This window comes from Marmota monax, unplaced genomic scaffold, assembly GCF_021218885.2.
Source record: "Marmota monax isolate L192 unplaced genomic scaffold, Marmota_monax_Labrador192_F-V1.1 WCK01_AAM20220418_F8-fsc00251, whole genome shotgun sequence".
Classification (NCBI taxonomy): Eukaryota; Metazoa; Chordata; class Mammalia; order Rodentia; family Sciuridae; genus Marmota; species Marmota monax.
Genome location: NW_026694546.1, coordinates 1730171 through 1745110, shown reverse-complemented (window position 1 = coordinate 1745110; position 14940 = coordinate 1730171). Strand labels below are relative to the sequence as shown.

The window sequence follows — 14940 nt, the reverse complement described above, 5'->3', positions numbered from 1 at the left end:
ACTACTGTAGCTACTACTACAGATCAAAGACAGGCAGCTCTGTTGGAATTGGAAGTATTGAGTAGAAGAGAGGCTTGGGGGTGGTGCGTGTGTGCAAAAGGGGTTCTAGCCTCTGTTTCATATCTCTCCTTTCTGTGTGTGTGGAGGGGCACAAGGGTCTGTGCATGAAACCTGAGCATACCTGGAACCTTGGTATGCAAACCACTAGTGTTAAGAAGCCCTAAAAATGTGAATCTTTAAAGACATGGTTTAACATGTTTATCAAATGCAGGTTGCTATTCTCTTGAACCCATTCCTCAAGATATCTGCATGTGCACCCCCATACCTCATTATCATTTGGGTTTTAATGAAAATCTTTTTTGCAGCACATAGGACCAGAGGTGGAAGCTCCTTCATCCTGAGACAAACATCAGAGGGCACTAGCTTTGAGGAACTGAGAGATCCCCCATCAGTTCACTAAGACATGAGGCTGCAGCACATATCTGTCCAAAGGCAGTTAAGTCAGGAGCAGGAAGCTGCCCTCTGGCTCTTTGGGTAAGTACCTTCAATGGAGGGGGATCCATTTGCAGGAGAAGCTTCAGTCACAAGGAGGAGCTTTGAGCCCACGGTGAGACTCTGCTCCCTCTTTGATCCCCACACAATGTCAGAGAAACAGAGGCCTCGGGGACAACTCTACAGTGGGAAAAAATGGAAAGATAATGGCACTGAGCCTGAGTTTTGAGGAATTTCTAGGAGGACAAGAGGGACTGGGCAGCTCTGGACTGGGCATGTGTGAAGGGTAAGGATTCTCTAGGACAGGTCTCCAAGGTGGGTGCTGTAGGAACCATGGTGAGCTTGGGCCATGGGGCTGTGTTTTAGTCAGCTTTTTCATTGCTGCTACCAAAAGATCTAACAAGAACAATTTTGGAGAAAGAAAAGTTTATTTGGTGCTCACAGTTTCGGAGGCATTCTTCCATAGATGGCCAACTCCATACCTCTGTGCCTGAGGTGAGGCAGAAGGGTGTGGTGGAGGAGAGCAGTTCAGACTTGGCAGCAGGAAGCAGAGATAGATTTCTGGTCACAGGGATAAAATGTAAACCCCAAACACAGCCCCAGTGACCTAATCTCTCTAGCCACACTCAATGTGCCTACAGTTACCACCCATCTCAGAGGATTAATCCCTTGATTAGGCCACAACTCTCATAATCTAATCATTTCACTTCTGAACCTTCTTGCATTGTCTCACACATGAGTTTTTTGGGGACACCACATATCCAACCCATAACAGGCTGTGTTCCCCTCATTCCCCAAATTCCTATGTTGAAGCCTTAACTCCTCGTACCTCAGAATGTGACCTTATTTGCAGATATTTACAGAGATAATCAAATTCAAGAGTAGTCATTAGTATGGATCCTAATACAATATGACTGATGCCATAAAAAGGGGACATTTGGACACAGAGATAAACATACAGGGAGACTGCAATGTGCACACTAGGCCAGCCATCTACAAACCAAGGAAAGGGTTGTGGAACAGAACCTTCCCTCACAGTCCATACATAGAATTGACTCTGCCAACATCTTCATCTTAGACTTCCCCAAGGCTTCAGAGCCATGAGACAGCACACTTGATACCCTGCGTTCATGATATTTTGTTACAGCATCCTTAGGGAGCTCATACACAGGGAAACCCTGGGCACCAGCAAAGTGGAAATACTAGTGCTGCAGCTCACATTTTGAGTGGTAGAGCCCCTTGGAGCAAGGACTGATGTCATCTGCCCTATACTGCTCAGCAAAGAGGAGCTCTGCTTCTTCCTGATGCTTCCCAAAGGCGCCACATTATTCTTGCAGCTGACTGTATTTCTAGTCATACAAAATAAGATGATTCCTGATTTGGCTAAATTTGAGCCTTCTTCCTTTACCTATAAGTCTCATCTCTCAGCCAGTGTGACCCAGAGAGACAACTGTGAGCCCCAAACCTTGAAGAGGAATATAACTCTGTATTGAAGGTTTTCTCAAGGAGGGGAGCAAAGCCTGTGTGACCTTGCACAGTTTTTGCTTAATGTGACTGCCTTTTCCTCCACTTTTCCTTTCCTCCAAGCCCAAAGGTCTTTCACTACCTAGCAACTGCTCAAGTAGTTTCCCCTTTCAATCTTCTCCATTTTTGTTAAAACAGAAATCAAAAAGCCTTGGAAAACTTGGAATGGAACCACCATTTGACCCAGCTATCCCACTCCTCAGTCTATACCCAAAGGACTTAAAAACAGCATACTACAGGGACACAGCCACATCAATGTGTATAGCAGCACATTTCACAATAGCTAAATTGTGGAACCAACCTAGATGCTCTTGAGTAGATGAATGGATAGGGAAACTTTGGTATGTACACACAATGGACCATTACTCAGCATTAAAAGAGAATGAAATCTTAGCATTTGCAGGTAAATGGATGGAGTTGGAGAATATCATGCTAAGTGAAGTAAGTCAATCCCCAAACACCAAAGGCCAAATATTTTCTTTGATATGAAGATGCTGACTCATAATGGCGATGGGGGGGGTAGGGAGCATGGAAGGAATGGAGGGAGGAACTTTATATAGGGCAAAGGGGAGGGAGGGAAAGGGTGGGGGCATGGGAGTAGGAAAGATGGTGAAATGAGTTAGACATCATTACCCTAAGTACATGTATGAAGACACAAATGGTGTGAAAATACTTTCCGTACAATCAGTGACTTGAAAAATTATGCTCTATATGTATAATAGGAAATGAATTGCATTCTGCCATCATGTACAACAAATCAGAATAAATAAATTATTTAATTTTAAAAAAACCAGCCCAGCTGCTCTGCTTCTCCCTTGGTTCTCCCTTACTTTCCCTCCCATGGTCAAGTTCTTTCTACTTCCTTCCCCATTTTCTATATCTACCCACTTTTAGTAACATTATGTTCTTTTGTGCATAGATGAATTTAGCTTTTCTTAGCTTTTTCTATTCTCTTTTCCAGGCTTTATCCTGGACAACAAAGGCAGATAGAGAATATTTCTTCCTCATTTTCAAGGAGGAGGTTGCAAAGATATCTGTTTTTATCATATCTCATATGAATCTACGCATGTATGCATGTATCTATTATCTATGTATTTATGTATGTATGGATTACCTATAATTCATCTGTCTACAGATATAAAATCTCTATATTTATCTATCCAGTTATCATCTATTATCTCTATATTATCTATATATTCATCTACCTATCATCCATCCATCATCTATCATCTACTATCTATCCATTTATCTGTATCTATTATCTATCTATCTATCCATCCAAAGTTCTAGTGTTCTATAGCCAAGTGGGATGACTATATTTCAGAGTAACCTAGTATATATTTTATGAAAAATTAGATCAGAGCTCAAAGCCTCCAATTATAAAGAAATAATGAGGTGAAAATACTAATTACCCTGATTTCATCAATATACATTGTACAGGTGTTTGAAATATCATACTGTACCTCATAAATATGTGTAATTATTGCATGTTAGTTGGAAGTTGAAAATAAAAATAAAATCTAAAAATTTTAGAGTAAAAATACATATAAATTCATACTTGTGTTTATATATTTTTTTATTCTAGTCACACATGAAAAATGTAAATTTTACCTTTCTCCTTGTCTAGGACTAAAATACTCATGCAGAGAAGCCCATAATTTTGGACAGAACTCGGAGCTATAAACACACATAAAACTCTTTAAATGGCCACCAAATCTACTACCCTCTCATGTCAATGCCAGTGTTTCCTTAAAACACTTTCATTTTTCAATTTCACACACAGTACATTTTTACTCAAGAGGAAATATGCAGAGAAACTAAAAGAAAATAAAAGCAATACTACTCAGAGATCACCGCTATTAACATGTTGGTATGTATACGGTCAGATTATGTTTTATTGCAATATATGCACAAATATCTAATTGTAAATATATATTTTAAAAAGTGGGATTAAATACATACCATTTGTGTACTTACAAGAATGGAATTGAATTCATACTCTTGTAAGCCCTTCCACCTTTCCATATCAATACACTTATTTACAGCATCATTTCCAAGGGCTGCTGAGTTCATAGTGAAGGATCAGAAGCCAATAGTTTTCTTGCTGAGGAGAAGGAGTAATATAATAGGGGAAGGAATTAGAGTTAATGGCATCGCCACATTCTGATACACAGGTGCTCATGAAGTAATTCTCAGTGAATTGAGTAAAACATTCAAGAAAGAGTTCTAAAGAGGAAAACTAACTTCTTTGGGACTAAGTATAATGATTTTATTAGAAGAATTTGAGATCGTGGGAGAATTATCTTGAGTTGAAGCTTAATACACTCCAGGAACTCTGCCTACTCAGGCTTGTAGGCCCATGTTAATTTTTTTCTTTCATGATAATTTTTATTGGTGCATTATAATTACACATGATAGTGGGATTCATTATGCCATGTTGATTTTGAGTTTAAAAGTCCTACATTGAACCCTAAGCTTCCAAAACTCACTAATGAGAGTAACCATGAATTGCAACGGCCTCTTTGGGAAGTTGGTGTCTGCATGCAACTTTCAGCTCGGTTTACAGACACAGATATTTAATAGATCTGGACAAACTTGAGGAACCACCCACACTTTAGGGAAACTTTTTTTCACCAAACTTTCTGGGATTTATGCATCACCACACAAAAATTTCCCATGACTTCCATGACCAAGAAGGAAAACAATACTGTTTTTCAGAAATAGTTGAAGCTCTTGGCTCAGGATACAGTAGTGTTGGAGACATCATATACTGAGCAGGGTCCAGGATCCTATAGATGTCCACACATTCTTCATCAGGGTCAGAGGCAGAGCCATGAAACTGCTGTCTGGCACAGGTCCTGTGAGATGGCCAGTCGGGTGCTTAAGAGCAGGGTGGCAGAGTCATTATGTGGCTTGATAAATGCCTTGGTAGCTAGAAATTATGGTTGAGATAACTGGCATTATTAATACACATTCTAGGCAGTCTGGGTGCTTCTGGCCAGACTATGTGATTTAAGGGGAAAGAAAATAATTATCTTTTAGTGTGTCCCCCTTGCCCCAAACAGACACTTTTGGTCATGTGCTCTCTGATAACTGGATAAGGAATAACTCCTGCCAAGAAGTTCCCACCTCTTCCCTAACCTGTGTGTGAGTAACTCAGTGGAAACATCTTGAAGCCATCTTTGGGTGGACAATTCCTTGGGGTGCAGATGGGATGCTCTGTCCCACTCAAGGGGTTCTTTTAGGCTCTTGCCTATCAATTAGAAAAGTCAGGGCTATTTCAGTGGTGTCATTGGGGCAGTCTCTGAAGTCAAGCTTCTGTAGTTTGTACAGGGAAAACTTTATAACCCCTGTGACAGGTTATTGAGAAATATGTCCCCAAATGAGAATGCCACTTCACACATTAAAGTAGATCTGGTTTTTCTGGTATGGAGATGGGTCAGCTCTAGTATGGTCACCTCCATCTAGAGTATGGGCTCCTTGACTTTCACATTTATTAATTTATTGTCTCAAGAGTAACTTTGAATTAACAGGTTTAGCTCCCGCTTTGGGATTACAAGACATCCATCAGAGTATGTGACATGTTTGAGATGAGTCATGGGCATTGAAGGCCAGTATGGCCCATGCCTTCCTCAACACCCAGCACATGATGGGCCTGGATTGTGCCTAACTTCTGCCTCCTTTACAGGTTATTGATTCTGTAGCTGGAGGTCTGGTTCCTACAAACATGCTCAATAGCTTGTGGGTTCTTCCTCCTTGAACAGGGTGAACTGTGAAAGGGAGTCACTGATTTTTAGATCATAAGGCCCTCATTTTTTTAATTTTAAAAAAGATCATAAATTGTGATAAAATATTCATATCATCCAATTTACCATCTTAACCACTTTGAAGCAAGCAGTTCAGTAGCATCAATTACATCCACATTGTTATACGACCATCACCGTCATCCAGCCAAAGAACCTCTCACTGATGCACCATTTGTCCCTCCCTCAGACCTTGGCAGCCACCATCCATGCTCTAGATGGAGGTGACCATACTAGAGCTGACCAATCTCCATACCAGAAAACCATCCTACTTTCTGTCTCTATGAATTCTTTTATAAATTTTTAATTTGTTCTAATTAGTTATACATGAAAGTAGAATGCATTTTGACACATCATACAATAATGGAGTATAACTTCTCATTTGTCTGGTTGTATATGATGTAGAGTTACATCAGTCATGTAATCATATATGCATATAGGGTAATAATGTCCGATTCATTCTACTAGCATTTCTACCCCCATACCCCCTCCTCTCCCTTCACTTCCCTTTGTCTAATCCAAAGTACCACTATTCTTCCCTAGCTCCCACCCCTTATTGTGAATTAGCATATGCATATCAGAGAAAGCATTTGGCCTTTGGTTCTTTGAAACTGGCTTATTTCGCTTAGCTAAATATTCTCTAGCTCCATCCATTTACTGGCAAATGCCATAATTTCATTCTTATTTAAGGCTGAGAAATATTCCATAGTGTATATATACCACATTTTCTTTATCTGTTCATCTGTTGAAGGGCACCTAAGTTTGTTCCATAGTTTAGCTATTGTGAATTGTGCTGCTTTAAACAGCATCACTGTAGTATGCTAATTTTAAGTCCCAAGGGTACAAACTGAGGAGTGGGATAGCTGGATCAGATGGTGATTCCATTGCAAGTTTTCTGAGGAATCTCCTTACTGCTTTCCATGCTGGTTGCACCAATTTTCCATCCCACCAGCAATTTATGAGTGTACCTTTTCCCCCACATTCTTGCCAACATTTATTGTTGCTTGTATTCTTGATAATTGTCATTGTGACTAGAGTGAGATGAAATCTCAGCATAGTTTTGATTTGAATTTCTCTTAATGCCAGAGATGTTGAACATTTTTTCATTTATTTGTTGATGGATCATTTTTTTTCTTCTGTCAAATATCTGTTGAGATCCTTATTTATTTATTATCTCATTTATTATCTCTATGAATTTGATTCCTCTAGATATAGCATATATGTGGAAGCATGCAATTGTTGTATTTTTATGACTGGCTTATTTCATGTAGCTTAATGCCCTCAGGGTCCAGGTATGTTATAGTATGTATCAGAATTTCCTTCCTTTTTAAGGCTGAGTGATGTTTTCAATTGTATGTCTTCACACAAACAGATATATATATATATATATATATATATATATATATATATATACACACACACACACAGCATATATATCTACTATATATATGTTTGCTTGTTTATTTATTTTTTGGTGCTGGGGATCAAACCCAGGACCTCACACAAGATGGGAATGGGAACAGCAAAATTCTGTGCCCACTCGTAATCCAAGGAGCTTTATAATTCCATCAATCTGACCATCTGGCTTGATGGGCACTCAGGTCAGCCATATTATGGGCCAGCTACTGGTGGGGACCATACCAACCTTGCTTTGGAAGGGGTGTTACTTTGGGAATCAGTTTATCAGCAGCCCTGGTGATCCACCTGCTTAGTGGCCCCAACATGGAACTTGTCTAGAGGGTCATAAAAGAAACTCTTGGCTCAGAGATGCACGTTAACACTTTTGAAGAAGGTGGAGGCAAGATCAGCTGACAACAGCTTCTAAGGGAATTAAAATGGAATCCTAGATTGTTGGAAAGGAGTAGAATTCTGGAACTTAGCAAAGCTCTGCAAGTTGATAAAGCTTCTTGGACCCAAGGGGCTTGGGAATTCCACATGGGTCATTGGAGCTGACCTCACAGTATGAGAGGGGCAGTCCTTCCATGCCCCAGGCACTTCTGGTCTAGCATTCTACTGAGGAGTTGGCACTGCCACCCACATTCAGCCACCTCAAGAGATAGATGAAATACCAGCAGCCCACAGTCGTCCTGTGTCAGCTAAAAGCACCCTGAAAATGGGTGGCTGGATAAAAAGTCCTCTGTCTGTTGTAGGCTGGGACAATGTCTACCACAGCCTACACGTTTATGATGGATATTTCTCTATACACTAATGCTCCTGAGAGAAGTGCAGATTTGCTGCAAAATGTGTAGCTTTGTGGGCTTGCAATTGATGGCTTTCCTTGGAAAGGCCCTTCATGCTGCTATTCAGAGTCTGGCTCCTACCCACCCCCTCATCCCAGCCCAACCCATGCAGGCACATAATGCATTTTGACTTAGTGGACTGAAAGGTGTGTGCAGAGAGAGTCTGTGTATTTTGTACATTCTGGATTAAATATAATGCATTATTGAAGCTAATGGCTACTTGAAGGTTTAAGATTACAAGTGTAGTTTGTCTTGTATTTCTTTTGGGCAGTGCTTCTCCAGTGGATGCTGTATGTTATAACACACTGGCCTGAGAGTCAACAGCTTCCAAGTTTCTGTGTCATCTAAAGCCCTAACAAACCCAAAAGACTTCTCTGGGCCTGTTTCCTCATATATAAAATAGGAGAGTTGAACTAGCTAATATATAAGCTCTGGATAAACTTTAGCTTTTTTGCTACCCAGATAACATGAGTAAGCTGGAAAGAAATGGCAGTTTGGGACAGTTGGTCTCTGTTCCTACAGGAAGACAGGGCTCACACTCATGCCACTCTGATAAAAGGTTAAATACAGACTACTGGTGAATGGAGAGGGGGCATGATGAGCCCAGTTTTAACTTTATTCATTAGCCACCTCCTAGCTGAATTCCCCAAGGACTTCTTGGTCCCTGACAACCTGAGATCCTAAGTCTCAGTATAGACTCCTACTCAGGAGGTGTGATGGGCTAAGGAGGGTCCAGGCCTGAGAAATCCGCCTGGCAGGCAGCTTGCAAATGCAGGGCCTGCTACTCAGAAATCAATTTCAGGACAAGGGAGCAAAGACATTAACTGCCGCTTCCAGGAACACTTTCACAGAAAATCTTTTAAGAGCTAAAGAGAGGAGTGGCTGTATCTGGGCTCTTGCATTGTTTATGCATGCAAACATTGAAATAAATATTTCAGATGAACAAATAGAAGAGCCAAAATTACCCACTGGCCTCTGGTGTGCATCACAGAAGTTTGTAAATGGTTTCTCTGTGTTTCTCCTTCCCCATCCCAATCCTGTTTCCACCAGTGTGTCAGGGTTTCATTCCCTGTTGGTCACTTTTTGATTTACAGATATTTAATGGCTTTTTCCAGTTTTTAACTGATGTAATATTTGTACATATTTATGAGATATGATTTTTTTAAATTTTATTTTTAATTTATATATGACAGTGGAATGCATTATAATTCTCATTACACACATAGAGCACAATTTTTCATATCTCTGGTTGTATACATAGTATATTCACACCAATTCATATCTTCATATATGTACTTTGGATAATAATGATCATCACATTCCAATATCATTAATAATCCCATGCCCCCTTCCTTCCCTCCAACCCTTCTGCCCTATTTAGAGTTCGTCTATTCCTCCCATGCTCCCATTCCCTATCCCACTATGAATCAGCCTCCTTATATCAAAGAAAACATTTGGCATTTGGTTTTTTGGGATTGGCTAACTTCACTCAGCATTATCTTCTCTAACTCCAACAATTTACCTGCAAATGCCATGATTTTATTCCCTCTTATTGCTGAGTAATATTACATTGTATATATATGCCACATTTTTTTTTATCCATTCATCTACTGAAGAGCATCTAGGTTGGTTCCACAGTTTAGCTATTGTGAATTGTGCTGCTATAAACATTGATGTGGCTGTGACCCTGTAGCATGCTGTTTTTAAGTAAGTCCTTTGGATATAGACTGAGGAGAGGGATAGCTGGTGGTTCCATTCCCAGTTTTCCAAGAAATCTCCATACTGCTATCCATATTGGCTGCACCAATTTGCAGTCCCACCAGCAGTGTATGAGTGTGCCTTTTCCCCCACATCCTCACCAACACTTATTGTTGTTTGTATGCATAATAGCTGCCATTCTGACTGGAGTGAGATGATATCTTAGAGTGGTTTTGATTTCCATTTCTCTAATTGCTAGTGATAATGAACATTTTTTCATGTATTTGTTGACTGATTGTACATCATCTTCTGAGAAGTGTTTCTTCAGGTCCTTAGCCTGTTTATTGATTGGGTTATTTATTTTTTTGGTGTTTATCTTTTTGAGTTTTTTATATACCCTAGTGATTAGTGCTCTATCTGATGTGTGAGGGGTAAAGATTTGCTCCCAAGATGTAGGCTCTCTATTCACCTCACAGATTGTTTCTTTTGCTGAGAAGAAACTTTTTAGTTTGAGTCCATATGGGGTGTAATATTATAATTTGATATATATATGCAATGATCACATAAGGCCTTCTCTTTTTTGGGGGGAGCAAAGCCTAGTCTGGTACCCTATTTTCCCCTTGTTCCACCCCATTCTCCTGCCCAGGCTTTCCTCCCCACTCACTGCCACCCCCTACCCCCAGGTGACTTGCCTTTTCCCTGCCTTGTTCAGTCCACCTACAGGCTCAAGCTCATGGGGTCCCCTCTGCTGGAAGCCCCTTTCCCCCACAGGCAGTCCCTGCAGTCCCCTCCATCTTGGTGCTTTCTGACATAACACAGGATTCCTCCCCAATGGCTAACTAAGCAATAGCTTCTTCACTGTGGCCTCACTCTCTGATCCGTACTGTACCTGCTCAGTCTTTTTCTTTTTTAAAAATTTATTTTAATTAGTTATCTATGACAGCAGAATGCATTTTGATTCATTGTACACAACTGCAACACAACTTTTCATTTCTCTGGTTTTACACAATGTAGCATCCCACCATATGTGCAGGCATACATGAACCTAGGGTAATGATGTCCATCTCATTCCACCATCTTTCCTGCCTCCCTGCACCCTCCCCACCCTCCCTCCCCTTTGCCCAATCAAAGTTCCTCCATTTCCCCTATCCCTTCCCACTCCTGTTTGGGATCAGCATCCACTTATCAGAGAGAACATTGGCCTTTGGTTTTTTGGGGGATTGGCTTACTTCAATTAGCATGATACTCTCCAACTCCAACCATTTACCTGCAAATGCCATGATTTGCACGGACTCCCCCCACCACCTGGGAGCCCAGGCCTAGCCCACTTCCATCTTGAGACACTGCAACCATCACCATAGCCCTCCCCATGCAGTAGCCTCCACCTTGCAACAATAGACAGGGCCTACAAGCAGCTGCATCTCGGAACAGGAATCCTGGAGTTAGTGTAAGGCCCACCCTTTCAGCCCCATCTCTGAAAACGGTCAGCTGTTTAGTCTTTTGTCATTCTTTCAACCATTATGTCAGGCAGTGACGCTCACCCAGGTAGGAACAGATTGTAGGAATTTGGATCTTCTGAAGCCAACATAGCAACCCCTAGGCCATCTTGCTTCCTCCTAGGATGAAGCTCTTTCCTCTACATTCCTGTAGTGCATTTCATGGTTCTGTTATAGACTTGTATTGGTCTACTTGGGCTTCCATACAAAGAACCACAGGTTGGGTGGCTTAAACAACAGCAATTTATTTTCTCAGTTTTGGAGGACAGAAATTAGGTCAATATGTTGGCAGGATTGGTTTCTTCAGAGGCTTCTTTCCTTTGTTAGAAGATGGCATTTCTTCCCGGTGTCTTCCCATGGTCTTACCTCTGTGTATGTCTTTGTCTCAATCTCTTCTTCTTAGAGAGTCTCCCCAACCATGTTTATTTTGATACAGTCTCTCACAAGTTGCCCAAGCTGGACTCAAACTTGCAATCTTTGTGCCTCAGCCTCCCAAGTCACTGAGATTACAGGTGTGTGCCCCCATACCTGGCTAGGAGACTCCCTCTGAGGCCCTCATTTTAACTTAATTACACAAGAATAAAAGTTCTGTTTCTAAGTATGGTCATGTACTGGAGTGCTGGGAGCTAAAACTTTTACATATAAATTTTGGGTGAAGAATACAATTTGGCTCTTACTGATCCCAGTCAACTTTAAATTGCCATTTATTAGATGTGTACTCATATCTCCTGGCTGATAAAGGCTGTATCTGAGTCAGCCCTGTGTCCCTTCAAGGTTAAGTTCAACTCAGCAATTTTAAGGAGACTCCCATTTCTGAGAGTCTGGACCCATGGACTGAGATAACCAGGTAGTTATCTGCATAACGAGGGAGCATGGGTGATGTACTTTTACCTACCTGTCTGTGACTGTACAGAGGAACACAGGAGGCTAGGTTCCAGCACACACCAACCACATGTTCTGCCTTTAGCTGGAAGAATCTCAGAAGACCTGGACATCTGCTGAGATTTTTTTTTTTTTAATTCCACCAGCCATTGAACCCAAAGGTGCTTAACCACTGAGTCACATCCCCAAACTTCTTATTTTTTTTTTATTTTGAGACAGGAACTTGCCAAATTGCCTAGGGCCTCACTAAGTTGCTGAGACTGGCCTCAAACTTGTGATCTTCCTGCCTCAGCCTCCCAAGTTGCTGGGATTACAGGCTCGTAACACCCTGACTGGCAGATCAGGCGAGCTTTGAGTGAGGTTGCCTGAAGATAGGGAGAGGGTGGGCTGGGAACTGAGGTATAGGCCAAGGAGGCAGAATGCACCTACCTGTATCTCAGAAGTGAGGGGGTCACCATGGGTTTGCAGGCTGCTATGGTGCTGGTGCCTGAGACGTGCTTGTGTGTAAATTGAGGGCATTGAGGTGGAGCTAGAGAGTAATGTCTGAAGTCATCCAGTACAGCTGCATTAGAGTGCAGTAGGTATTGGCTGGAATTTCTTGCCTTCTCATTGGACACAGAGTCCACTTATAGAGAGATAAGATGAGGATCTGGACCGTGAAGCATTAGTGGGAAGTGCTGAGAAAGGGCTTATGAGTTTGGGGTATAGCTGGTTTCTGCCTCAGCTTTTTAGAGTGGAGTTTCCAGAAAGAAGTTTGTGTGGCCCTTATTGTTGCTTTTTTTTTTTTTAAGTAAAGGAGATGAAAAAACCTTGCCAGATTGCTCCCAGGGTTTCCAGTCTTGGTAATGTCACCACACAGATACTCAACAGAATGGTGGCCACCACCCAGACTCTCTGCTGAGGCTTGCACCTCCATCCCCGCCTCAGTGAATTCATCATCAAACTCCAATGACTCTACCTCCTGAAGAGCTCAGGAGTCCAGACCCATTGCCCTTTGTTCTGTAATTGCTTATCCAAGATGTTTTTCCAAATGGTTTTTGAATTAACCCCCTGCTTGCAATTATCCATCATTATTCAGGCTGAGTCCAAATTCTTGGTGTGGACTTTGAGTCTGTGCAGGCCCTAGCTCCTCCTATCTCCTGCCATTCTGATATAACCCTATGGTCAGCCACCTGGAGCCATCAGCTGGGACTTCTTCCCACCTCCTTGGTTGGCCTCAATTCTCCCTGTTCCTTCACATCAGATGCCTCCTTTCATGTGAGTCATCATTGACTAATAGCCCAAGATCACGTGTTATATTCTCTCTGATCCTGGCATATACCCATTTACCTGGTTGCCTCCTCCATAGTTCTGGCTCCTATAGGACAGGGCCTCCAGGAACACATGCTGTGATAGAGGGTACAGCTCCACTCACCCCATAATTTTCCATGTGGGAAACAATGGAAGAACAGCCCTGCCTTCCCCTGGGCTTTTGCCTCTGTGACCATCCGGAATAAGATCCTGGAGGAAGTTCATTGACTTGTCCAGCACAGAACAGCCTGCATGTGACTGGTTTTTCTACCCCACAGTCAACAAGGCTACTCAGGTAATCAGTAAAAGCCAGTTCTATGTCTGTCTGGGGAACTGTATTCCACAGTGGCAGACACAGTGGCCAGAGGTCCCTAGCATAGCTGGGGCACATATATTCAGGGGAAAAGAACTTATCAGCAAAGGACAAATGACCAATTTGAACTCCATGTTAAAGAAGACAGAGTACATTTTCATGAAGCTTCATCAACTTTACCTAACAGGGAATTGAAAAAAAAGGCAGAAGGTTGTAGGGTAAAGAAACCGAGGGAGGAATCTGTTGCAGCAACGTTTTGGAAGGTATAAAGTGTAGGGATGTTTACTCAGCTTTTGCATCACTGCGACCATGATACCCACCAAGAACAACTTAGAGGAAGAAAAGTGGATTTGGGGTTCACAGTTTCAGAGGTCTCCATCCAACAACTCTGTGGCTCTGGGCACAGAGTGGGGCAGCACAACAGGGTGGAAGAGGAAAACTGTTCAGCTCTGGTGGGGAAGTTAGGAAGGAGAGAGAGAGAGAGAGAGAGAGAGAGAGAGAGAGACGGGAAGAGAGTAAAAGAGATAAAGGGAGAGAGAGAGAGAGAGAGAGAGAGAGAGGCAGAGAGAGAGAGAGAGAAGGAGAGAAAGGGGTTGTAAGGAAGATGCATAACTTTCCAGGGCATGTCCCCATTAATCTAGCTCCTTCAGCCATGGCCTACCTGCCTACAGTCACCACCCAGCCAGTTCATTCAAACTAGGATGGACTGATGAAGTTACAACTCTCAAAAATATAATCATTTTAGCTCTGAACATTCTTGCATTAACAGGAGCTTTTGGGGGACACCTCATAACCAAACTGTAACAACAAACAAATAGTACAAATAGTAGCATGTTCAGCCAATGTGAGAGGTCTGTTGTTAATCCCGAGTGGGGAAAGATGTAAAAGCAGTTCCATTTAAACCAGAGGCTCATGATTGACAAAGGCTCTTGATTGACAAAGGCTCATGATCGACAGCACCATGTGTCTCTAGAAGTAGAAGTGAAAAAAAAAAAAAAGAAAAGAAAAGGAAACAAAAGGAAAGAAAGAGTAACCTATTTAAGAAATTTGAGATTCTGCCTTCTCCTGCATTACCCTCTTTGGTCTGCCCATTCAGGTAACAACAGGGACCCCACACTGACGGGAAACCAGAATTTCTCCTTCTGGAAACGGTTAAACCAAAGGTGTCTGGACTCGGGGACACTGGGCATGATAAACCAATA

The 14940-nt window shown here is 41.9% G+C and overlaps 1 long non-coding RNA gene across 2 annotated transcripts in view; it reads left to right on the top strand.

The window, feature by feature from the left end:
- The window catches only part of LOC124076652 (uncharacterized), a 48052-nt gene that overhangs the window by 19791 nt on the left and 13321 nt on the right, over positions 1-14940 (top strand). For both annotated transcript variants that reach the window (XR_009224585.1, XR_009224586.1), the window contains exon 2: positions 366-534. This is a non-coding gene — a long non-coding RNA (uncharacterized LOC124076652). The remainder of the gene's footprint in view (positions 1-365; positions 535-14940) is intronic.